This window comes from Dasypus novemcinctus, chromosome 3, assembly GCF_030445035.2.
Source record: "Dasypus novemcinctus isolate mDasNov1 chromosome 3, mDasNov1.1.hap2, whole genome shotgun sequence".
Lineage (NCBI taxonomy): Eukaryota > Metazoa > Chordata > Mammalia > Cingulata > Dasypodidae > Dasypus > Dasypus novemcinctus.
In genome coordinates this window covers 170,548,293-170,573,003 of record NC_080675.1, presented here as the reverse complement: position 1 = coordinate 170,573,003, position 24,711 = coordinate 170,548,293, and the positions used below count along the sequence as shown (strand labels likewise).

General features: G+C 45.2%; 1 protein-coding gene across 5 annotated transcripts in view; it reads right to left on the bottom strand.

Moving 5' to 3' along the window:
• ABHD2 (abhydrolase domain containing 2, acylglycerol lipase) overlaps positions 1–10,512 on the bottom strand; it is a 100,125-nt gene extending 89,613 nt beyond the window's left edge. The window contains exon 1 of one of the 5 annotated variants that reach the window (XM_023587876.2): positions 10,270–10,512. The gene's annotated coding sequence lies outside the window, so the exon portion shown is untranslated. Of the gene's footprint in view, positions 1–3,968; positions 4,095–9,674; positions 9,837–10,269 lie in introns of those variants that run through there. The other 4 variants (XM_004455220.5, XM_058294667.1, XM_071214360.1 and 1 more) reach the window with 4 other exon arrangements.
• Between the last annotated feature and the right edge of the window lie 14,199 nt (positions 10,513–24,711).

Here is a 24,711-nt window from a genome sequence, read left to right as displayed (position 1 = left end):
AACATTAAATTGTGAACCAGAGGTTAGAGGTCAAAGATTCTCACCCTGAAATCTAGACTGCTCTCTGGCTGTCACCCTATCTTTAAAACGAAGGCATGGAACTAGATGACCATACAAACAATTATTTGTGTAGCTCCATAGTTTATCAAGTGCTTGTGATTTTAACACAGCACCTCATTTACTCCTTGAACATGTCACAAAAGAACTAGGGCAAACAGTGGAGATCAAGTACAAGATTTTCGGTTTACAAAGTATGGCCTGAGGCGTAACCTCATCTGGTATTCAGAATAGCTCTATAAGCCATTAACACTGCAAGCAAGGAAACTGAGGCCTGGGCGCCCTGGGTAAGGCTTTAGGAATGCAGGGACGCAAGGTACCCATTCATTTAAGAGGCCCTTGGCAGAGCTGGGTGGCTCTCGACCACTCCAGCCCCACTGACAGACACTAAGTCCTCTTCCCATCCAAAGAGGGATAGAAAACTGCCTTCCTCTTATAAGCTCTAGGTGGCAAAGTCAAGATTTCTCTTGTAATTTCAGTGCAGTCCAGCTTTCTAATGTAGAGTCAATAAAGAGACAGATGGATGGTATTAATGACAGATCAAGGGAAAGGAGAGAGGGACTATGTTTTCTAAATTGGGAGAAATATCCTTGGCTATAATCTATTTGGCATTTTCCATCAACTCACTGTTAAGAAGGGTGCATTTTTCAATGTCACTGACAACAGAGAGCAAGCACTTTATTTACATGATCAGAATAGAGACGCGAACTGTAGCCAGGGTATTTGGAACCTAAGAAGCTGAGGTCTTTGGTGGGAATCCAGTTCAGGCCACACGGGGAGCTGGGATGGGCTGGAAGATCAGCAAGAATTCATGGAAAGCCTCCTCTGGGCCAAGCCCTGGCTGATGGAGGGATATAGGGTGCCCCAGCCCTGGGAAGACCCCAGAGGGCAGAAGGATGCCTGATGCAGCATCCGGCAGAGAGAGGGCTAAATAAACACTTGCTTGACAAATGAAAAAATGAACATTTCCAGTTTTGAAGATTCCCATACAAACACATAATCCTTAGAATACTGTGTTTCCCTTATTATTTAAGGAGCAGTAATGTCATAATTGGATCTATGAGAGGGTTAATGGGATGCCACACAAAACGTGGCAATTTGCTAAACTGCATCATTACTTGTTAAGTGAACAAAGCAAAGTACAGAACAGGTAAAATATGCTACTAGTTATACAAAAGTGAAAGACAAAGGATGTAGACACACACATGCAACTTGCTGGGCCATGCATAAAAGTCTTCCAAAAAATATACAAGATTCTAATAACATGGGTTACTTCCAGGGAAAGAGGCTTTTTACTGTGGATCATGTTGCACCTTCTGAATTTCATGCCATGTGAATGTATTACCTGTTCAAAAGTAAATAAATATTTCTACAGGGCAAATGACCTGGTTTCTCCAATAAATAAACTGTAGGGGTTAAAAAGAAAAGAAATGGAAGAGGACCTGCAACTTAAAAGAGATGGAAATGACATAGCAACCAATCACAACATGTGAACCTTACTTAAATCCTGATTCAAACAAATTAAACTTAGAGAGTACTTATGCCATTTTTAAACAATTGGGAATTTGAAAAATGACTGGGTACTTGATATTTAAGGACCATCGCTGATTCTTTAAAGTATAATAGGGAAACGGACTTTGGCCCAGTGGTTAGGGCGTCCGTCTACCATATGGGAGGTCCGCGGTTCAAACCCCGGGCCTCCTTGACCCGTGTGGAGCTGGCCATGCGCAGTGCTGATGTGCGCAAGGAGTGCCGTGCCACGCAAGGGTGTCCCCCGCGTGGGGGAGCCCCACGCGCAAGGAGTGCGCCCGTGAGGAGAGCCGCCCAGCGTGAAAAGAAAGAGCAGCCTGCCCAGGAATGGCGCCGCCCACACTTCCCGTGCCGCTGACGACAACAGAAGCGGACAAAGAAACAAGACGACAACAGAAGCGGACAAAGAAACAAGACGACAACAGAAGCGGACAAAGAAACAAGACGCAGCAAATAGACACCAAGAACAGACAACCAGGGGAGGGGGGGAAATTAAATAAATAAATAAATCTTTAAAAAAAATAAAAATAAAAATAAAGTATAATAAAGACAGTGCAGTTATGTTTAATAAAGGAGTCCTTCCTTATCTTTAAGAGATCACAGACATATCCAGATGATGTCTGGGATCTACAGCAAAATTAAGGAGGGCTTCGGAAGTGGCCAGGTGTACAGTGGAAACAGGAGGGGCAGGAGTTGATCTGTACATATTAAAAATTCTCATGAAATAAAGCTAATAAAGGAATGAAAGAAAATCTTGCAACAGAAGTACAAGAAGCCTCGGTAGTCAATGAGGTCCAAGTTCATGCCCAACTTCCAGCTACAATCAAGTCTCATTTGTCCCAGGGCTGAGAAGTCACATAGTAAATAAGTTTCAGGAACCTCCAACTACTGCATTCTGGTGTTTAGGTGACGCAAATTCAAGTTCTCCTAAGCAAGCATTAATAAGAGCAGTAAACACTCATTCCAAAAAGAACCAAACAAACAAAAGAACCAAACAAATTATTTTTGTAGGGCTCCCTTCCATTAGCATGGACTAATTAGTATTGGCTGCACAGACAGGCCCTTATTAAGGCAGAAAACTAATGAGGTCACCTACCTCTTCATTTCAACTCAAGAAATGATGCTAGTGTGCAACGTGTGGAAAGCAGCCAGGGAGGAAAACAAGCGTGACTAGAACCCTCTGCTGCCCTCGCAGCGCTTAGATTCCTGCCCTGGGGTCTCTCAAACTCAGGCAGTGGGCCATCCTCAAGGCCAAAAAAGAGTCCTGCAGATCCCCCCGACTAAATGACTTATTTCATTTTTTCCATTCAAATGGAATAATTTTATTCAATTATTATTTACTATACTTCTTTCAGCATTTTTTCAATTATGGAGACCAAAACAAATTTACAAGCAAATATAAGTAAAACTACTCAAACAGTAAAATTCAAATAAACACTAATGTAACAAGACGGACGTTGCCTTTCAGACATGAAAGTGTCAACACCGTCCGCCTGCACCTGGGCGGGTCCAGGGAATGCTGGGTTCTGAGGCTGCTGGGCGCAGTGGGGGCTCTCTTGATTCCACACCCCTGTTCTCTGCTGGAACGATTGCTGTCATCTGCACAGTTCCCTGCGCCATCATCTGGTGTTCACTCGAAGCTACCACATCGTTTCCACACTAACTCTACCTCTGAATTTTTCTCTGTAGTGGGGTTTACCTGGCTCCAATTGGTCAGCAATTCAGATAAAAATGAGGGCGCCATGTGACTGGACCCCTGATATAATTAGGTTATCCCAATGATTCAGAACAGGATTTTAAAAATTTTCCAACTTCTGAATTTAATGAGAACTCAAGGAACCTCAAGAATATATCCTCCCAAAGAATAATAATAATAAAAAAAGAATATATCCTCAGTCTTGGATTAAATACCCATAACACAAGGTGGAGAGTCACTGTGCTCCTACGGGAGAGCAAAAAGTGCCCTGGGGACTCGGATGAGATCCGAGTTGATCGCGGCGGCAATCGGAGCCGCTGCCTGATATACAGCGCGGAGGACTCAGTAGGCTTAAGCACAGGCTCAACAGAACCAAAGGGTAAACACTGCTGAGGTCCCGTCCCTGCCTCCTCCTGTTCTCAGTCCTGAAGAACTACAGCTCAGCCTTAAGACACGAGCAGGTTTAGAACCCACAGAGACAAAGCACAATGGAGGTTCCAGCGGCTCGCACTCAGCGTCTCCTGAAAACCCCGGGCGCAAAAGCACACCAAGTAACGAGCCTGCTAGGCCAGCCGGGCTGAAGGAAGGGTGAGGGAGTAGCTGGCACTGCTTAAGGAGACTGAAAAAGGGGAATCCTCCGCTTCAGGGCCCCCTAGAAGCCTTGATTCAACCCCCATTCATTTACCTTTCGATCATTCTGCAGATGTTCTGCTTAGGCTATTCCTTATGCGGAGATAGCGGCCTTCCTCTGTTTTTGGTGTCAAAATATCTTTTCTGAAATGAAATGGCGATGATGGTGGCTAACAGAGACTTTTTTGTTCCTTATTCGGAAAAATTAAAATTTGGCAATCCTGTGTCGGGCTTCCTGATTTTTGTTTTCAACTACCCTCCCTGGAGTGACTCAGTAAACAGCACACAAGTGCCTGCCCTCGGTGACTGTGCACAAAAGGGGGCCGCTTTTCAAAGCTGTTCCTGTCCTTTCACCCTACAGACATTGCCCCCTCTCCCGCCACGCATCACACAGCCCAGAATCTACGGTACAACTGACGGGTGATGTGGACACCCTGCAATGGAACAAAGGCCAAAGGCAATGGCTCTGGATCAGACTGGCGGATTTCAAGGTGATTTTCAGTTACACTCAGTTAAATAAAAGCAAGATGAAGATTAAGGCACATGTGAACAAAGAGAAAAAAACAACAATAAGTCACAAACATCAGGCAAGATCCGGGAGCCATGGAGGACGACAAGCCCACATATAAATCAGTGTGGTCGGGAAACGGACTTTGGCCCAGTGGTTAGGGCGTCCGTCTACCATATGGGAGGTCCGCGGTTCAAACCCCGGGCCTCCTTGACCCGTGTGGAGCTGGCCATGCGCAGCGCTGATGCGCGCAAGGAGTGCCTTGCCACGCAAGGGTGTCCCCCGCGTGGGGGAGCCCCACGCGCAAGGAGTGCGCCCGTGAGGAAAGCCGCCCAGCGTGAAAAGAAAGAGCAGCCTGCCCAGGAATGGCGCCGCCCACACTTCCCGTGCCGCTGACGACAACAGAAGTGGACAAAGAAACAAGACGCAGCAAATAGACACCAAGAACAGACAACCAGGGGAGGGGGGGAAATTAAATAAGTAAATAAATCTTTAAAAATAAATAAATAAATAAATAAATAAATCAGTGTGGTCATTTAAAACACAAGTGCAGCCACAGAGAATTCCAAGAAGAAACCTGAAATTCTCTTCTTAGAGTCAGCATTAGTGAAAGCCTTTATCTGTTAGCAAGGCCAAGTTAAGTCAGGCCTTGGAAGTAGAAAGAGATTTGGGGAACTAGGGAAACACTGCCAAGGAGAGCAACAAAAATTATGTATAGGTTTGGGAAAGATGCTTCACAGAGAAGCAGAAAAGAAGGGGTGGGACACTTAATAAAGCTGCCCCGACAGGAAGTCCTGTGATGAAGGGCAGGGTACCTCTCCCGTACCCGAGGCCAGGACAAAGCCAGTCCTGTGGCACAGGAGTCGGGGGAAGGGAGACCCGGCAGAGGCACTGGAGGTGTACACTGGGCAGCCGGGAGCCTTCTCTGAAGACCAAGGAAAGCACAGCAGGTTTTCTCCAGCAATGTCAGCACATTCTGCCCAGAGGGCAAGGCAAAGGGCCCAAGGTCCAGACAATTCCTCATCCTCCATCCATGTCCTCCCGCTCATCTGCCTCTTCCCAGCCTAGAGCAGCAGGACAGAGAGAAGAAAAATATTTGCTCCCAAATACCCACAAGATGCTTCAGCTCCCCAAGCAAAGTTGCTGCCTAAATAAGACTGGTTCTTTGCAGTCTTAGAAACAGAAAACAGGTATCTGAAATAGTCGGCCTTCGTAAAAAATGACCTGGAAGCCCTTTTCAAAACCGAATGATCACCAAGAAATAGTACGTGTAAAAAGCAAGGTTCGGAAAAGCTATATATAGTAGGCTACCATTTTGTGGAAAAAAAAAAAAAAAAAAGGCAGGGGGATAGAATAATCAGAACAGATTTGCTTCTGGATGAACAAAATATCTTGAGGGCTCATGGAGCATCTCCGGAGGTGACGAAGTCAGTGACACGGCCTCTGAGGGGCCAAACTAGTTGACAGGGGATCGGGTGGAGAAACGCCTTTACACTGCCGAACCTTCTGTGCCTTCAAATATTTCCTTTCATCATGTGAGTGTACTGCCGATTTTTAAAAAGAAGTAAAATTTGAATTAAAAGCATATTAAACTTTTTTTAAAAATACAGACAGTTGAAAAATAAACTAGACAGCCTTTATGCAACAAACCAAATAGATGACCATGTTCCTGGCACACACCAGATGCTCAATGTGTCCAACTTAATGAACCTTGACTTAAAGGCAACAAAAGGAAACCAGAAACCAGGCAAACCCAAGGGCACTCGTGCTCCATTTCTCTAATAAGGGCTTCACCTATCTGCTACTTATCTATTGCAGAAGAGCAGAGACCGGCTCCGCGTGTGGCAAGCCCGACACCCAACGGGCGCCAGCACACACCATCGGCCCACACCAGCCATTTCAGAAAAGGAGAAAAGGTTTAATCCCAAAACATGATGCCCTGAGACCAGACAACAAAATAAATCTCCAGCTGTGAAAAGGATCCTTAAGGGAGATAATACCAGCACCTGTGTGGTATCAGTTCAGAAGCAGCAGCATAGGGGTTTAAATTTCCTTAACTACGCACTGGCCAAAAAAGCTGCTGTAAAATCCTACCGCCAGATCACAATAAGAGGCCGCTTGAACTTGCAGCGCTCTGTCCCTGGGGATGGTTTAGCCCCACAGAAAGCCTTGAACACCTCAGGCCCCATGCTGTTGACACTCTAAACTGGTTAAGGAATCTGAGTGTCCAATGCAATAAAAATGTGAACAGTAGGTCATAGCCGGAATTCTGCCACATGGAATCCCATTATACTGGAAGTCTCTCTGCAAGAGCTTTTCAAAAGGCCAGGTTTTAAGCAAGAAATAAGACAGCCTCTGCCTTTGCCTTGGGCAGGATAAAAAAAAATTTGATTCATGCCCTGGACAAGTGCTCTGGTCAAGTACAGAGGGAAACCCCTGTCCAGTGTGTGGGCCCTGCCAGCGAGTATCAGGAGAAAGGTGTAAATAGATGAAGCTAGAAATAACTGTGGAGGAGAAGCCTTCTCACCAAGATGTTATGAGAAAAGACAGCAGGGTAGAGAGAAAGGGGCCTACATTAATACCCAAGTAAAGAAACTAAAAGGATTCTAAAATGGCTGGGTTCTAGATAATGGCCTAAACAAAAAACCAAAACTCAGAATCAACCCTTAAGAAAAATGAGGCGGAAGAATATGCCAATCAGTGAATAATGAGCTTCTTTGGCTCATTCTAGAAAACAGGTAAAAAGAGAGAAGGGAAAAGGCAAAGCTGACCGGATTCTGGCAAGAAATAATGGTGACAGGCATCTTTCATAGAGGGCGGTGGCTGGCAAAGTGATAGCAGGAGCTGTTTGTCAAAACCATGAAGATGATAGAGGAAATGAAGGTGAAAGTAAAAAGGGAAGAAAGGGTAGTTCTCCTACTAAAAGGGAGGAAAAAGACCACATCATTGCACTGTTTGCTCTAAAAAAGGAACAGGAGAAGCAGATAAACCAGTGAACAAGCTAGATTACCAGCAAGAATCAGTCACACACGCCTGCTTCTGCCAGGCGAGGCAGGCACTGCTTGTGCTTCCCCTGCTCGAATGACTAAGTATGATCTGCTTAGCTGCATTTGGCACGCGATCCCTGAACTTCCGAAAAGCACTTAATACAGAGGCTCATGAAATCTTAATCTAAAAATTCATCCATTTATAATCAAGCTGCATCACACTGACAACCGGGGAGGCGAGTCAATCAGGGAACACATATTTGGTATCATCATGGACTCTGTTTACCAGTTTGAAGGTTTTTTTTCTTTTTCCTTTTTAAGAGAATAAAAGATTTGGAGTCTCAAAAGGGTGTAATTAAAAGGGGGAGAAACCAAAAAAGAAACCGAATTACCTGATTCAATAGAAAAAAAAATAAAAAAGCAATAAAATACAGTGTGACTTGGAAAACCCTGCAGACATGTATGCTAAAATGAAATCTAGAATATGTTTAATGAATGGGGGGGGTGGGGGGTGGGCAGGGAAAAATTAGCTCCTGGAAAGAAATATTGGGCAGCAGATGTGAAGAATAACTATAAAAAAGGCAACAGAACATCATCTATAGCAAATACTTAGGAAGTGGCTACTGTGTGTGGGACAACGTTCTAAAGGCTTCAGATTTAGTAACCCCTGTAATCCTCAAAACAACCTTCTCATGGAGGCACCATCATTCTTCCTGTTTCATAGGTGAGGAAACAGAGGCCCGGAGAGGTTACACACTAGTAAGAGGCAGGGCTGGCACCAAAACCTGTACTCCTAACCTCTGGGCTCCCCCAGAACTTGAGATAACTAAGCTGGGAATAAAATACAAGTTGTGCCCTGGCTAGATCCAGGGTCCAGAGACATCGCTTAGCCATGGCCTGTGACTTCCCCAGGCCTCAGGCTCCTCTCCTGTGGCCTGAGGAAAGTGGTTTCAATGAGCTTTATCCAAGCGGCGAGCAGCAGTATACGGACTGGTCTGCTTTCGGACTGGTTATGTAAAGGCTAATTCAGACTAAAGCAGGCAGCAATTTGGGTTGCGGGTCTTTCTCTGCCTCCTATCCTTCAGGACATGGTTATGTCCCTCTATTCAGGCAAATGACAGAGGGTAGTGAAGAGAGGGGAACTTACGCATTGTTCCTCTTTTAGACTCTGCTTAATGCCGGTGGAATGAAATGGCCCTCGAAATGCTTTTGCAGATCATATGAATTCTGCCAAAACCCTCTGGAATCCCCAGGCTCCTCCCACCAGCCTATTCTTGGGACCTGCCTTTGGGTCTAGTTATGGGAATTCAGGTGAACTGACAAACTGGAAGGGGAGGAGCCCAAATGGAGGAGTGGGGAAGATAAAGAAAGGCAGTCCACCATGGTTGAAAGTAAGGAGTATCACTGTGACCATCCTTGAGAGCTGAGACTTCAAAATTCATTATCAGAGAATTCAAACCCACTTCAGCCCTATCACCCCCAGAAATATCCTTCTCAAACTAGGCATTAAAGAGTGCATCTGTGAGTGGAGATGGGCTTACAGGTGGGCCATGCGGTCCCTTCCCACCCCCGGGATCCTCTCCAAGAATCCCTGACAGGTGGCCGTCATCCCACCGCTGCCTGGACAATTCCAAGGTCAAGACGCGGGCTGCCTCCTGCGCTGCTGGACAGTTCTCTCTGTGGGAAAGCCCACGAAGCGCCTAGAACAGTGCCCGGTGCTGGGCCAGGTTCATGAAGTGCGCCTCCAAGTGGGCCCCAAACTGCTTCCCTTGAACTTGTATCCATCCGTCCTGGGTGCGCCCCTGGGGCCCTGAACGTAGAGGCCCTTCGGATATAACCGGTCATAATCAAGCCCCTCGGCCCTCGTCTCCTAGGTGCGTATCCCAGGCCTCTCACCAAACCTGGGCCTGCAGACCCCTCCCCAGACCCCAGGGACCCCGAGAGTGCGCTCCGATGGGGGGCCGGCGGAGAGGCCGCGGTCGGCCTGTCCCCATTCTCGGTTCCTGGGGCAGGAGGGGACAAAGAGCCTTCAGGAAGGCGTATCCCACCCCCGTCCAGGCCGACCCCGCCACGGAGCGAGACGGCCCTGGGGACCGCCACGGAGCCAGGTGACAGGTCCCCGAGGATCCCCGAGAAGCCGAAGCGCTCAGGCTACCGCGCGATGGGCCGAACCGCGCCGGTGCTGGGGCTCGCGGGACGCGGGGCTCGGCCCGACGGGTCCGGGCGCGATCTCGGTTTTGTGGAGCTCGCTTGGCTGTGGTCCTACCTGCGCGTGGGTGACGACAACAGTCCAGCTGGCCCCCAGTCGGGCTCCCACAGCTCCGCGGCTGCCGGCGGCGCTCATGGATATGCAGCCGGAACCCCTGGCCAGGGCAGCTCCCGCCGCTACCGGCCCCGCCCAAGCAACTGCCGCCACGCCCCTGACGACCACTTCTGCCACGCCCCCAACCGCGCGAGCCGGCCCGTTCATTGGGCGGCCCACCCGCTACTCTACTCGCTCGGCGGGTTCGTTGCGCTCAAAAGGCAGTTCATTGGTCGGCGGAGCCGCTTCTCAGAGTGGAGGCGGGGCCTTTAGCGAAAAGCGCCTCAACAATTGGTTACTTTTGATGTCTGTCCTCGTGGGCCAAGATGCTATTGGATAAGGCCCCCAGAGGGGGCGAGGAAAAGGGAAGGGCCTTTGAAGACCGGTCGTGTTTGCTGATGGGGGCTGGGTGGGGAGAGGGGAGCAGTTGTGACCGCAGGCTGGCGTGGGGGGCTGTGGATGGTCAGGTGCCGTCTAGGGACTGGGAGGAGGGAGCCGGGTGGGAGCTCAGCTGCAGGGTTCTGTGGACCAGGCAGACCCACCGGACTCATTGGCTCACCTGCAGCTCGGGACGCAAGGAACGAAATTTGGGGTCGTGGCCCCGGAGAGAGGAGGGACGGTAGTGGAGTCATCAAGTCACGAGGAAAGGAAAGCTGGCGGCAGCTACAGCCTCGGGCCTCTTCTAGCTAGGGAAGGGGGCGTGGACGTGCGGGCCGTGTGCGCTTCATGGTACCACGGTCCCACGGTCCCGCGGTCCCTTCAACGCCGACGCTGGCGGCAGCTGGAGGGGACGGATGTAGCCTTTGGGGTCAGATCTGGAATGGGGCCCCCTGGCGGCACGGCCTGGTGGCGTGGCTTTGGGCAAGTCACAACCTCTCTGCAGGCATCCTGATTTCTACATTTGGAAACTGGGGGACAGAATAGTGCTTGATGAGAAGATTAAGTAACTGGTAAACACACAGCGTGCCCGGCACTCTGGGCATTCAATCAAGACTGACTCCCACCCCCACACTCCCATTGTCGATGGCACTAGGCCCGGTTCTATAATTCTAAGAGCCTGAACCTGCTTTTGCAGTGGCACGTGCTCTCCTAGGAATAGAACACTTGACTGACTTGAAATGCAGCTTTAGGGTAGACAGGGCCACTTACCAAGGCACATTAGGGCGGGCAAGAGCAAGCAGGGGACAAGCAGGAGGAGCAATTTCGCCAAAGAAGGCTGGTGGTGTTTATAGCAGTATTAAATCAGGATCACGACAGAGAAATGGAGACTCCTTTAACCTGGTCAACCACCCAAGCATAGTCTGGCTCCTGTTTCATGGAGCAGGACCAGATAACATCATTCAAAGGTTGACTAGCAGGGGACGGGAAATCACTACGTGACATCCATCAGGGGCTCCTGAAGCCCCTTCCCTATTCTGCAGGTGTGGAAGTTTTAGAGTGGAGGGAAATAGCCTCCCAGGCCTGAATTTAGCCCCAGGCCCTTTGGGCTGGCCTTCAAAAGAACCCACCCCTGAGATAGAACCAGGTTGGAGGAGGAGAACAAATCCTTCACCGTTGTCATATTTTTCATTCAATTGCCTATTACCTGAGAAAGGTTCACCTCAGTGTTTGTTTACTCCTCTTATTTTCTCTTCGGTCTCGGGAAAGAAAAGCCAAGTCTTCGGTAGCAAAGTATTTTAGTCCTCAGCCTCCATGGTCCCTACTCTTCGTGTTAAAACAGTTAAGGCTTCTAGAAGAGCGGTTTAGATCTGTCACCAGTTGGCGCGCATGTGTATGCACGCGCGCGCCTGCGTGCCGCACGTGTGCGTGGACACACTTGGTTCTGAGCCACAGTTTTCCGGTTGCTGTGTCTTTAAATAGCCTGCTTGGTGGCTAGCCACATGGCTGCGAGTGTGCTGGGGAGACAAGGGTTTGCGAAGTGAGGACCAGGTGTCTTGTTAGTTCCCTGGAAGACGTGAAGTGGCTCCTGAGATCTGGGCAGATTTCTCCAGCTCAATTCAGAGCTACAAAAAAGCAGCTGTTAGTAGATTGCAGATGGACTCATCGCTGTGCACATGCATTCCGCCCCCCCATCTCAGGAACACAGTTTCAGCCAAGAGTTCCAGAAAGGGACCTCCACGCAGTTCAGAAATTCTAAGACACCACTTTGCCACAGAGACTCATGAGAGGTGCAGGAGGAGCCAGGCGGAGGAGGAAGAACGAAGGCACACGTGCATCTTCTCTGCAGCTTTGGCTGGCTCCAAGAATAATCCAGTATCATTTTCCAGGAGACAGAACTGCTTCCTTATTTGTCTCTGGTTTCTGTTTCCTCCCCTCTCCTTTGGCTCTTGTTGTATTCTCTTTAATCACATTACTTCATTCTATATAGCATTTTTGTGGGAGGTCATTTAGGAAACAGAACCGACTCCCTCCCCTCCCTGCCCCTTTCCTCCTCCCTTAACAGTGAGCAGCGAGTGTAGCTCAGTGGTTTGAGCATCTGCTTCCCAGGTACGTGGTCCCAGGTTCAATCCCTGGTATCTCTTAAAAAACAAACAACAACCTCATCATCTGGTTTAGCAACCTGTCAGGATTGAGGGCTGGGTGAGGTTGAGCCTGGGATAACCTGTGGTGTTAGGATATATCTGTTTATTAAGTTTCTGAGAGCGTGAGTGTCCCTTAAAAGAAAGAACAAGAGAGACGGCGTGCACCCCTCACTTTCTGGGATGACTAAAGCCTTAGGACTTTGCTAAAGTTGAACTGGCTCTAAGTTCAACGGGGGCCTCTCTGCCCCCACCTTGCAAAAGTCCACAGGGTGCCCTGGGAGACAGCAGGGAGCAATGGTCAGAGCAGATAATGTGTTCCGTTCCTTCTCTTTCTGCCACATCAGCAGCTGACTTGGTCTTTCATCTTCATTCTTCTGTATCTGTGAAGGGGATGGTTGAGAGCGATGGACCCCGGAACCTCTGCTGTGGGCCTTTGGATCCTGATGTCACCCCTTCCTAGCCTTGGGCTCTTGGCAAGTCCTTTACCTCTCTGTACGCCACTTCCTACATCTGTAAAATGCAGAAGGCAGTAATCAAGGAGTAAGTGAGCTAAAATGTGCAAAGGATATAAAGCAGTGCCTGGCACGCAGCTCTCTGTAAGTGTCATGTCATCGTCACTATAGGAACCCATTTAAGAACCTTCCTTTAAGGAGCTAACACCTTTTCTAAGTTCTGTCCTTCAGAAGTGATTACCGCATCCAAGGTTATTATTGTTTTTATTATGTTTACTAGCCACAACAGCCACATGTGAGAGAAACTTTTCCTTTGGAATTTCCTTACCAAAAGAGTTAAGGTTTTTTTTGAGAATTTTAAGGGAAATGGGGAGGGAAGTGGCTGAGAGAATTGTACTAAAAGCTGTAATCTGGATGTTCATGAAATTCCCCTGCAAGCCTGAGATGCCCAAGCTCTGAGGAATCACTTGGTTGTCACCCCTAGAGCAGCCTGTGTGCAGTCACGGCAGTGGGTTCACACTGTCCTGTAGGCTGGCCTCCTGGCTGGCCTCTTACTGATAATGAAGATGGAATTTGCTCAGACGTTCCAAGTCCCAGCATGCAATAGTTCCAGGAGGACAAATCACAATAAAACGCAAGGGTTTGGCTCCTTTTGGTTGTTGGCAGACCAAACAGTGACGAATAACCTTGTCGATGATTGGGATTGATTCCTTAAGCCTGTATGTGAGACTGTAATAAAATCAGGAGATAGTTTTATGCTCAGGACAGACCTAGTTTAGGCCTGTGATTGTGGAAAATTTTAATAGTACCTCCCCTTTCACTCTGGTAAATGGTCTCAATTTGGATGATAAATTATATGGTAATACTTGAACTTACACACAAAGGACCCGGTACTGAAAATCATCATGAAGTATACACACACACACACACACAAACTGTCAGGAAGCTGTTCCAGTCTTTTAATCAGATACTGAATGTCAAACAGGTGGTTGACTAAAGATGACTCCTTCTTAATCATGACACATTCCTCTTCCCAGAGTCATCCTTAATTACAGTAATAAATATTGATTTCGTCATGTTATTAAGCTATGCGGGTCAATAAAACGTGTGCATTAGAGAAGTGTGTCACACACACTTTCCTACATAATTTCATGGCATTGAGCTATTTTAGAGCTGTTTAAGCGCTGCCAGAGACCCCTATAATGTTTTACCTTATATTTAAATCGATTAACAAGACAATACATATTTTTACCAAGTAAGACATGGTAATAGATAGTCAGAACCATAAAACAAAGTCCCAGGCCTCTTTGGGTGGTGAGATAGGACAAAAGGGAAGTACTTGGAAAAGATAACAGGACCAAAGAGTATGTAATAAGAGTGTCATGAATGTCATGAATAACTATCGCTACACGAATTCACAGAAGGGAGCAATTTCTTCTGATGCAGATTCTGGAAGATTTGAACTGGTCCTCGAAGCCTGGGTACATGGGGCTGAAGGCAGGACAGAGGTGGCGAAGCATTTCAGACAGGTGAGGACAGCAGGGACAGACACCTCTATGGGGAAGAACACAAGATCGTTTGTCTGGAGGAAAGTCCATGTGGAGGCTCAGTAGGAGAGGAGCTGGGAAGGTGGATGGGGCCAGAGGTAGAGAGGTGGAGGCCACTTAACGCCAGGCCAGTGAGTGTGGACCTTTTCTTAACCCCTGAGTACGTGGAGCTCCTAGCACTGCCTATAATTTGCATCTCAAACCCCAGTCATCCACATACCATCTCCATCATTTTGGCCACATTGCTGCACTGCATACTTTATTATTGATTTAATAGTTTCATTAAATCACTTTGAAAAAAAATTTTATTTGGGAAAATATTTCAAATTTACAGGATAGTTATAAAAATAATAAAAACTCCATACTGAGAACTCCAATACCCCCCATCCCTCCAGATACCCAGATCCACCAATTTTAATATTTTGCCACATTTGCCATACCATTTTATCTATCCATCATTCAGTCCCTTCATCCATCCATCCATCCATCCATCCATCCATCCATCCATCCATCCATCCATCTATATCTCTATCTACCTACCTACCTACCTACCTACCTACCTACCTACCTACCTACCTAACTTCTATCTGTCATCTACCTCTAACCATCTATACCTATTACCTATTATTAAATCTCTTTTTAAATTAAATACCTTCTTCAGCCTCATCCTAAGCCAGTGTTTCCCCATTGGGGGGGCAGTTTTGACCTTTAGGGGGCATTTGGCAATGTCTGAGATATTTTTGCTTTGCACAGCTGAGAGGGAAGCTACTGGCGTCTGGTGGATAGAGGCCAGGGAGGCTGCTAAGCATCCTCCAGTGTTCAGGACAACCCAAAATATCAGTAGAGCTAGGCGGAGAAACCCCGTGGACGTAAGCAGTAACACCTGTGATATTGCAGATAATGCTGGTTATAGTTACACTAAAATCATTTCATAGCTATTACATTTTAAAATGTTCGTCTATGTGTTACCCTAAAGTCATCTTCTTACTGGCCACAATACAAATATTGCACTTAAAAAGTTAGATTTCGGGAAGCGGACTTGGCCCAGTGGATAGGGCGTCCGCCTACCACATGGGAGGTCCGCGGTTCAAACCTCGGGTCTCCTTGACCCGTGTGGAGCTGGCCCACACACAGTGCTGAGGCGCGCAAGGAGTGCCCTGCCACACAGGGGTGTCCCCCGCGTAGGGGAGCCCCAGAGCTGGCCCACACACAGTGCTGAGGCATGCAAGGAGTGCTGTGCCACGCAGGGGTGTCCCCCGCGTAGGGGAGCCCCACGTGCAAGGAGTGCACCCCATAAGGAGAGCTGTCCAGCGCGAAAGAAAGTTAAGCCTGCCCAGGAATGGCACCGCACACACAGAGAGCTGACACAACAAGATGACGCAACAAAAAGAAACACACATTCCCGTGCCGCTGACAACAACAGAAGCGGACAAAAAAGAACACGCCGCAAAGAGACACAGAAAACAGACAATTGGGGAGGGGGAGAAAGGAGGGAGAAATTAAAAAAATAAATAAAAATAAAAATAAAAAAAGTTAAATTTCTTCTCTAAAGGAATTTCTCAAGAGTGCTTATGCTACGTCTTAATCCACTCAGAGAGATGGTCAATAATGTTTGTTCAAGTCATAATAATGTTTTTTGAGCTATAAGAAGCAATTGAAGTACACATGCTTTGGAAGCAGAAAGATCTGAATTCAAATCAAGATTCTGGCATTTATCAGTTGTATTTTCTTGAGCAAGGCACATAAGAATTTGTGAGTCTAGGTTTCACCATCAATAATATAGAAAAAATAATACCCATCTCATAATCTTGAAAAAGTGAGATAATGTATGTGAAACCAATCAAACAGTACCCAGTATGCTGTAAGTGCTCTTCAAGTGATAGCTATTGTTATCATGATTATTTTAATACCTTTATTGAGTTGTAATTCACATATCAAACAATTCACCCAATTTAAAGTGTTAGAATTCATTGGTTTTTAGTATATTCACAAAGTGTATGACCATCAACCATCAACAAAATCAATTTTAGGACATTTTCATCACCCAAAAAAGAAACCTTGTACCCATTAGCAGTTACTCCCTATTTCCCCAAACACCTCCATAGATTTGCCTATTCTACATGTTATATAAATGGGATAATACAATACATGGTCCCCTGTGACTTGATTCTTTTACTTGGCATAATGTTTTCAAGTTTCATCCACAGTGCAGCATGCATCATCATCAGTATTTCATTCCTTTTTACTGAGAAAGTATATTCCTTTCCTTGGATATACCACATTTTGTTTATCCACACATCAGTTGATGGGCATTTGGGTTGTTCTGTTTTTTGGGGGTGATTATGAGTAATGCTGCTATGAACATTCTTGTACAAGTTTTTGGGTGAGCATGTGTTTTCATTTCTTCAGGGTATATGCCTAGGAGTGGAATTGCTGGGTCATATGATAACTCTTTTTTGATCATTTTGAGTAACTGTCACAATATTTTTCAAAACAGCTGCACCATTTTACATTCCCAACTGCTGATGTTCAAGGGTTCCAATTTCTTGTCAATATGTATTGTCTATCTTTTTGGTTATAGTCATCCTAGTGGATGTAAAGTTTTAATTTGCTTTTCTTTGATAGCTAAAGATGTTGAGCATCTTTTCATGTGCTTATTGACTATTTGTATATCTTCTTTGGAGAGATGTCTATTCAGATCCTTGTTCTTTTGTATATTTGTCTATTCACTTTTAGAAGCCATTTCTTCAAACTCACCAATCCTTCCTTCTGCCTCCTCAAATCTGCTATTATATGATTCCAGTGTATTTTTAATTTCATTTATTGTACTTTGCATTCCCATAAGATCTACTGTTTTTCTATGTATGCTTTTAAGTTCTTTGTGTTCATCCAATGTCTTCTTAATAATCTTAATCTCTTTAGGCATCTCATTGAATTTATTAATGAGACTTGTTTGAACAACTATGATTAGTTGTCTCAACTCTTTTATGTCATCTGGAGGCTTATCTTTTTCCTTTAACTGGGCAATATCTTCCTGTTTCTTGGTGTGGATTGTAATTTTTGGTTGGTATCTTGGTACTGGTTTACTGGAGTATTTATTCTGGGTGCAGTTTTTCTCTTTAGTTCAGGGCTTTCTTGCCCTTTCTCCCTTGCTGGTTGTACAGTAGGAGCTGAGGATGAAATTGGTGCTGTAAGCTGTGGAAGCTCAAACTGTCCTCATTGCCCCAGGGACCAATGAACTGTCTCCCAACTTTCTCCTTTGCCAAGGGTTGGGACAGAGCCACAGCCGCGTGTAATAATCCAAGTCATGCAGGCCTAGACTGTAGTTGCCCAGAAAGACTGAGGAAGCTACATACCCCTTTCTCCCCTCTCTGGGGTGGGGATGGAGCTGCAGGTGTGGGCAGCAGTCTAGGCCGTGCAGGTCCAAGATGGCTGCAATTGCCCCGATTGAGTTCTGACTATTCAGTCTGTGCCAGCTGAATGTACCTGCAGTTACCTGGATAGGCTGGTGCTGGGCCCACCAGCTTCCTCCCTGGTAGGAGGTGGGGCTGAAGCCTAGGCTAGGGCTGCAGGCCCATCTGGGTGAAAGAAACCAGTCACTACCATTACTGCGATTTTGAGTCATCCTCGCTTTCTGCTGTGGGTGGAGTAAAAATGGTGGCTACCAGCCTCTTTCTGACTTGGATGTGTTCAAACTTTAGCTGCTCTTAGAGTTAGACTTTAACCAGCTGAATTTACTAATCAGTAGCTGAAGTTGGTGGCCTACCATCTCTTCCTCCCCAATTTTTGGGAAATGGAGCTTCCAACTCCAGCCAAAAAATAGCTCCTGAGGTGGCTTGCACTGCCAGAATAGGATGGTCACTGGCCTCCGCAGCATGGCCTGTATTTTCCCAGAGAGGCTAGTGTAGGTCCCCCCAGCTTCTTCCCTGCTGTACATGGGGCTGGGGCTTAGGCTAGAGCTGCATTCTGATCTGGATGGAAAGAAACCAGTCCCTACCAGCACTGTGATTTTCAGTTTGCCCCACTGTCCCTTATGCCAGTGGCAGAGTTAAAATGGCAGCTACTGGCTTCTTTTTGATTTGGACAGGTTTAAACTTTAGCTGTTCTTAGGATTATATTTTAGCCCACAGAATTTACTAATCAGTAGTTGAAGTCGGTGCCCAACTGTCTCTTCCTCCCCCCTTTTTGGAAAGTGGAGCTTCCAATTTTAGCCACAGAATATCTCCTGAGGTGGCTTGTGCCTCCACTGAAGGATGGGCACCAGCCTCTGGGGCATAGAGCACTCTATTCACGAATCTTCTCTGCAGATAGGCTGTCTCTTCCTTCTATTCTTTCAAGGATGTTGAAGGATGCTCTTCTGAGCCCCTGGAGCCCCCAAACAGGTGCTTTAGATAGTTCTGGGTGATTACTAACTGCCCTGTAGCATCAGCTGACTGTATGAGCTCCTTACTCTGCTGCCTCCTTGCTGGTTCACCTCTAATGAATTTTTCATTTCAATTATTGTACTTTTAGACTCCAAAATTTCTCCTTGTTTTTTCAATTTTTATATATTTTTTTACCATTTCTATATCTTTATTGATATTCTCTATATAATGAGCTATTGTTATCATACCTTCCCTTATTTATTTAATCTTGGTTTTGTTTAGTTGTTTCAATGTATTTATAATAGCCACTTTCTAGTCTTTGCCTGCCAAGTCTGACATCTCGGCCCACTCAAAGATAGTTTCTATTGACTGATTTTTTTTTTCTTGTGTATAGGTCACACTTTTCTGTTTCCTTGAATGTCATTTTTTCATTGAAAACTGGATATTTTATGTAATATAGTGTAGCAACTTTGGATATTGATTCCTCTTCCTTCTAGTGCTTGTTGTTGTTATTGTTTGCTTGTTTATTTGTTCAATGACTTGGCTGGACTATTGTAGTAAAGGCTATTTTCCCCACAGTGTGCAGACCCTGATGTCACTCCTCCGAGGCATGTGCATTTGCAAATCAGTCTGTGATGACAGTGGTTTTAACAGAGAGCTCTGCCTTTTTACCCCATCTCTTTGTTAAGCTGTCTGCCTTCCAATGTATTACACCAGCTGTTAGTCTCCACTAATTGTTGGGTGATTGCTCCGTTGTATTTTATAATGCCATAGGGAATGTATTTCTCCACAATTAAATTAAATCTCCCAATAAATTGAGCCCCTTTGCAGGGGCTTGCTTCAACCCTAAGAGTGCTCTTCTTAGCTGCCCCTTTCCCTGACTCTCTGATAAACTTTAAGCTGGCTGACAGTTTGCTTGGTTGCTCTCAAGGAACTACTGGCCTCCTCATAATTGCTCACCTCCCAAACCTACACTGCTTTTGAGAACATCCTCACACATGAACTGTCCATCCTACGTTCGAAATAAAGTCCTTTCCCTTGGGGAGAGCTTCAGAGCTCTCCGTTCTTGTGGCCTGCATTTCCCCTTGGGCAAAGCCTATGTACCACTGCCCCAGAGTCTGGGGAACTTGGGCAGGGACTTAGCCTACTTCTTTCAAAGTGACACTCCTGCTTTATGAGCAGGGTGCTTGGCAGGGACGTGGCCTCTGGTCTTCTCAGCTTGCCTCTTTTGACATAGAATCTCTGCCCTCTGAGTAAGCTGGGGCAAGGGGAATTGGAACCCCGGTACCCTCAGCCTGCTGTGCCCAGGATAGAGCTACCAGCCAATCTTGCCTGGAATAGAGTGCCTGCAAAGTAGAATCAGAGGGGATAAGAAATGCTGGTAGCTTGCCCCTCCTGGGAAGACATGGTAGACTTTGGCTGGGAGCTTTGGGGAGAGGGAGCGCTGTGTTTCTGGCTGTACCGTGCTTAGCTGGAACTGGGGAAGGAGGGAGCAGTTTGTGGCTCAAATTTCACAGACACATGCTGTATTTACCAACATCTGGTAGATTTTCTTGAATAAATATTTCTTAATTTGCTCTGTGCCCTTCATACCTATAAAACAACTTTGAATGGTCATTTATTGGGATTTCTGTTTGCTTTATAATTTTCACCAGTTTTGGATATTTCACTGGGCAGAAGGGTGCACAAAGCTTCTCCAGCCATCATTCCAAAAGTCATCTTCTCTGTCATAATTGTTTACCACGAAGCAGCATTTTAGTCAAGGGAGTCTGGAGGCCGTGTTGGAGGTAAAGTAGAAGTGGGAGCCTGGAGCCAGGCAGAAGAACTAGCATTGGTGTAGGTAGAAAGTGGTAAGGGCTTGAACTATACAGTCAGAGTAAAAAGAAAAAGAAAGGAAAGAATGATGTGGGTACAGAAAGATCCACCAGGACCTCCCTGCAGATTAAATGTGGGGTGCAAGGGTCAGAGATGATTCCAAGGTGATTCTAATACAGCAGAGAAAGGGTGATTCTGATATTATATCTGCTGAGATTATGGTAAGGTACAGTCAAGGGGAAGGGCAACTTCGTGCCTAGAAGCATAGGACTGAAGAAAGGGGAGGGCCCAGGTTTTGGAGACAAATGTTGTTTGAGTCATACCTTTTAGGTAACACTTTGCAAAGTTACTCATACGAGATAGCAGAAGTCATGGGAGTAGATAAGCTTTCCCAGGGAGAGAAGAGCAGACCAAGTCACCTTGATTTGGGGAGAGCTTATCTTTTAGGAGGCAGGAGGAGGAGGAGTGGAGGAGATTGAGAAGTTATCATGAGAAAGGAAGGAATAGTGTTAGCTAACGTTTATCAAGCTCTTACTAAGAACCAAGAATTGTTTTAAGACCCTTACATGTTTTCTGGCACTTAATCCTCACAATAACTCCATGGAATGGGTATTATCCCCACTTTACAGAGAGAGAAACTGAAGCCAGAGAGATGAGTAGTGAAGTAATGTGCTCCAAGTCATAAAACTGGTACACAAGAGAGTTAAGATTAAAACCCAGGCAATCAATCATGAGTATGTCTAACATTCACTCCCAAGTGTGTTCCCAAAGAAATGCGCATGCAGGCATGTTTGTGTCACTACTGTCTGTAATAGCCCAAATCCAGCAGCACTGGGATGGATAAACAAACCGTGCTATATTTGTGTTGAGTGGAATACTCTACGGTATTGAGAATAACAAACTCTTGCTATCAGAAACAACATGGACTTAATATTGAACAAAGGAGCAAGACAAAAAAGAGAACAAGTTGTACGATTATATTTCTATAACTATGAAAAAGAGGCAAAACCAGTCTATGGTGTTAAGAAGTCAGGATAGTGGTTACCTTTGGGGGTGGTAGAGACGGGGGGAGGGCATGAGGGGGATTCCGGGGGTGACAATTATCTTCTGTTTCTTGATCTTGGGTGCAGTTACTCAGGGGAGTTTGTTTTTGAGAATTCACCAGCTGCACGCTTATGATTCATGTCCTTTTCTGTACTTCTCTTCAGTAAAAGCTTATGAAAACAAAAGAAAGCAAAGAAAACCAAGCAATCAAACTTGAGGACACATCCTCTTAACCTCTGTGCCTTCAAGATAGCAAGTGTCCTACGGTTCTTCGACAAATAAAATGCAGAGAAAAAAAATGTGGCGAGGAATCCAATAGGTTAAAAGAAATTTAAGAGACAGATTGACTGCAACATATGGATCATAGTAGCAACATTATTAAAACAAACAAACTGCAATAAAACATGATGAAACAAACGGAACTTTAATATTGACTGCCTTTTGTTTGACACTACAGAATTAGTGTTGTGTTTGGTTTTTTTAACTAGGTATATTGGTGTTATTGTGTTTATTTTTTTCTAAGTCCTTTTAGAGACACATATTGATAGATTTATGTTTGGAAATGATATAATGTCTGGGATTTGGTCCAAAATAATGCAGGCATGAATGTAAAGATGACACAAACAAACAAGACTGACCATGAATTGATGGCTGTTGAGGCTGCATCATGGCTACGGGGGCTCCACTGTACAATTCTATTTTTGTATATGTTTGAGAACATTTTTTTACATAAAATTTTTTTAAAGAAGAAAACAACATTCAATGTGTCAGCAAAGGAACGGCTTCACATGGCGTCATGTTTTTCAATTTGTATTCCTTTTGAGAGAGGGGACAGCGTGAGCATATGGGTCACAGATGTCAAGGAGAATACAGAATGGTCTGCAGTGCTGAGTTCTTGAGGTTCAGGGTGGTGATTTCTTCATCATTGCATCCCCAGTGCAGAAGGTACTATAACAGGTTTGTTCACGTGCTTTCTCCTAGAGCTGTGGTTCTCAAAATGTGGAGCCTGGAGCAGCAGCAGTAGGACCTGGGAACGTGTTAGTAATGTGGATTGTCTGGCCCCACCCTAGACCAACTAAGTCAGAAACTTTGGGGTGGGGCCCGGCCATCTGGTTTAACAAGCCCTCCAGGTGGTTCTGATACAAGTTCAAGTTTGCAAACCCAGAAGCCTTGCACTCTTGAGGGTGGTCCACAAACCAGCAGTATCAGTATCATCTGGGGTGTGTTAGAAATGCAGACTCTCAGGTCTCACCCCAAACCTACTAAACCAGAATCTGTGTTTTGACAATATCTCCAGGTGAATTGTATGTACGTAAAAGTTTGAGAAGGACTTGCCCTTGACTGATGGTGATGTGAGCGATGGGTGGGAGGCTCTGTCTCTTCGGAGAGAACCTTAACCTAAGCTGTCTGTCCTAACTTGTGGGTGTGGGATGATGAGAGGCTGCTGTCCTGCCCTTGGAGACCATGGCAACGACTCCAGTCCCAGGAAACAGTTTATCAATGCAAACTCTATAAACTTTAATTATTCAGGGAAAATGCAAACCAAATGTGCTAAAAGCTTATCTAGAATGTATGAAGTCCATGCTAAAAGCTTACCTAGGATGTAGAAGATATATGCTAATTCAAACCTATTGAGAACTGAAACAAAAGGACCATTTGGCCTTTCCTCTCTGTATAAAAAAGACTAAAAAATCTTGTTCAGGGCTCGGGATTGAAACAGAAAGCTCCCGAGTCCGGCCAGCTGTCAATAAACCATTTTTCCTTCTCAAAATCATTCCTGAGTCCTGGCCTTTCTATACGCAAATAATTGAACTTCTCTCAAATTCTACAACAATGGTTTCAAAACTACATTAACAGGATTAATTAGTTGTTTGTTTTTTTTAAAGTATGGATTGGTATCCCTCACCAAGCTTCTAATTCATTTGGTCTGGGGTTACACCTAGATCCCCACCTTTTTTAAAAGGTGGTACCGGGGATTGAACCCTGGACCTGGTACATGCGATGCAGGTGCTCAACCACTGAGCTACATCCTCCTCCCCAGGTCCCTATTTTAAAACTCTCCATACATGTGATAGTCAGTTAAGTTTAGGGACAACTCCACTCCACATGCTGCCTCTCTGTAGAAGATGGCGTTTACTGAGCACACATTTTGTCTCAGGCACCTCAGAAGGCATTTTCCTCACAAGAAGGGTTGCCAGATTTAGCAAATAAAAATACAGGATGCCAGTTAAATTTGAATTTCAGATAAATAACAAATAGATTTTTAAAGTATGAGTATGTGTCCTATGCAACATTTGGACAGTGCATCTCTGTACTATATGTCAATTTTTTAAAAAAATTATTGAAGTATATCACACATACTTAAACAATAAGTGTATAGTGATAGTTGTGAACTTACAAAATAAACATACATAACATCAAACAGAGCTCTCATACCTCACCCTACCACCAATACCTTGCATTGTTGCGAAGCATTTTCAATTAATGATTATAGAGTATCCTCAAAACATTACTATTAACCAAAGTATCTTATTTTTCCCCCAACCCAGTCTGTTATTATTATTACTATTACTACTATATCATTTATACATGAACACACATAAACAATATGTGTATAGTAAAAGTTGTGAACTTACAAAGCAGACACACATAACATTATACAAAGGTCCCATACATCAACCCCACAACAACACCTTGCATTGTTGTGAGACGTTTGTTACAAATTATGAAAGAATATTATCAAAATCTAACTACTAACTATAGTCCTTATTTACATTTGGTGTATTTTTCCCCGAACCCACCCTATTATTATTTTTTAAATATATTTTTATGATTGAAGTTGTAAACTTACAAAACAATAATGTATATGTGCAGAATTGCCATACAACACCCCTCTACCAACATACCACACTGTGGTAGAACATTTGCTACAGTTTGAGAAAATATCATCAGGCTACTACCAGGTCCATAGCATACATTTGGCACATTTTTTCCCCTACTCCCGCATTATCAACACAGTACATCTTTGGCATTAATGCATGAATATTATTACTGTTAATCACAGTCCATAGGTCACTCCAGTTATATTTTTCCCATGATTCTCCACATCCCCACCACCCTGCAATTGTGATGTACATCTGCTCTAGCTCACAAAGGACACTCTTGCATCTATACTATCAACCACAACTCTCATCCACTTCTGGGTTTACTCTGTTAATCAGTCCCTAGATTATTCTCTAGCTTTCTGTCAACTGGCA